Source organism: Acyrthosiphon pisum, chromosome A2, assembly GCF_005508785.2.
Source record: "Acyrthosiphon pisum isolate AL4f chromosome A2, pea_aphid_22Mar2018_4r6ur, whole genome shotgun sequence".
Taxonomy (NCBI): domain Eukaryota; kingdom Metazoa; phylum Arthropoda; class Insecta; order Hemiptera; family Aphididae; genus Acyrthosiphon; species Acyrthosiphon pisum.
Window position 1 is genome coordinate 54,221,319 of NC_042495.1, and position 1,679 is coordinate 54,222,997.

The following is a 1,679-nucleotide window of genomic DNA, read 5'->3' on the forward strand; positions in this document are numbered from 1 at the left end:
ATTTTAAATTTTTAATATTTTTAAATTGCTATTAAAACATTTTTCAAGCTTTTTGAGTTTTGACCCAACAGTAAACATTTTATGACATTTAATTAAAGAATAAAAACGAAACAAACGAAAATATGTTAAATGTATATAATCTATATATAAATGAGCCAAAATATTTTGAGGAATTTAGTCTCGTACAAATTTTTAACATATAATGATCCCTAGGGCCCTCCACTAGTTAGCCTTCATTTAAGTATAATATGCGGTTTACTAATTAATTATTTTTACTCAAATTTGGTTTGAAAGAGTTTGCAGCTTATCACCAAATGCATCCTAAGTCCACCTATAATTCTATAACTATTTTTAACTACCCGGTTAATTGTTGAGTAATATTAACGCAAGTAAAATAGGATCTAACTACAACTATAGGATAGCCCGATAGCATAACTTACGACCTGCAGGCACTTCTAGATTGTTTTACAGCATATCAATTCACGCAACGTAGGTAAAGAGGTACTGTGTTTGCTATCTAATGTCGAAGTATTCCATTAATTGAAAATATTACTTTAGTTTACTATAAAGTATAAACACTAAAATATATAAAAACCTAACTAAAAAAAATGTGGACTTATTGGACACGATTAAAACAATTCACTGTAAAATAATAATATCGTACGATTAAAATAAACTAATTCTATTTGAACAAATATTTACACACTGTATACATTCGTCGTCAACAATAAACAAAATATAATATTATTATAATAGTATTATCATACTAATAAGTAATAACGTTTATAGCCAGCACAGTATACCTACCTAATAGCAATTTCGTGTTACGACATAGATGTTATGTGTTTGTAAAAATTAAACTTCAATTAGCATTATATTTTATTCGATATGTACGCATTATACTAATATAATTTATAAATATAATTTGTATTTTCTTTATTCAACACTTTCGAAAACAACTTTTTTTTTTCTTAATTTTAAAGGGAAAAGGCTTGGAGACACGAGAGGCGTTGTAAATTCCACTTGCAGCTGTACAAATTCGAACGATTGAATGTATTGTTTTTTTTGTGGGATTTAAAATACTTAGGTATGCCAGTATCTGTAAACATTAATACCGTAATGCTTTTCTAAAAGTTAGTATTTAAATTAATCTAATATTGGAATTACAACTTAAAGTATACCTATTTGTATACTGTAAAAATGTAATATGATTATTGATTGACAATTAATTAATATAATAATATCATATCGTTACATATATTCCGATGAACATTCTCGCTGTTGGCTCTAATCCTGTACTCTTGTCAAAGCTGTAGCATAGTTGTAAGCAATTTGACCAGAGTTCGGTGAAAACCCGGAGCATAACTGCATAAGATTTTAGATTGGTCGCGGACGGCCATCCGATCAAGGGTGCATCGTTTGCAGAAGTTCTCTGCACTGCCATTTTAGGCATCGAACTAAATCCTCTGTGAGGATTATATTTATCATCATTAATTTATATTATAATATTTTTATAAGTGCCTTTTATTATAATATAAGAGTATAACACGCGTTAGTTGTGACTTGTGACGATATACCTAACAAATCTAGAAAAAATCTCCTCTAGTAAAAATGGCGGTAAGCAAGATGGTATAATAATATACTATAATATTACTAATATATTAATATACACATATTAA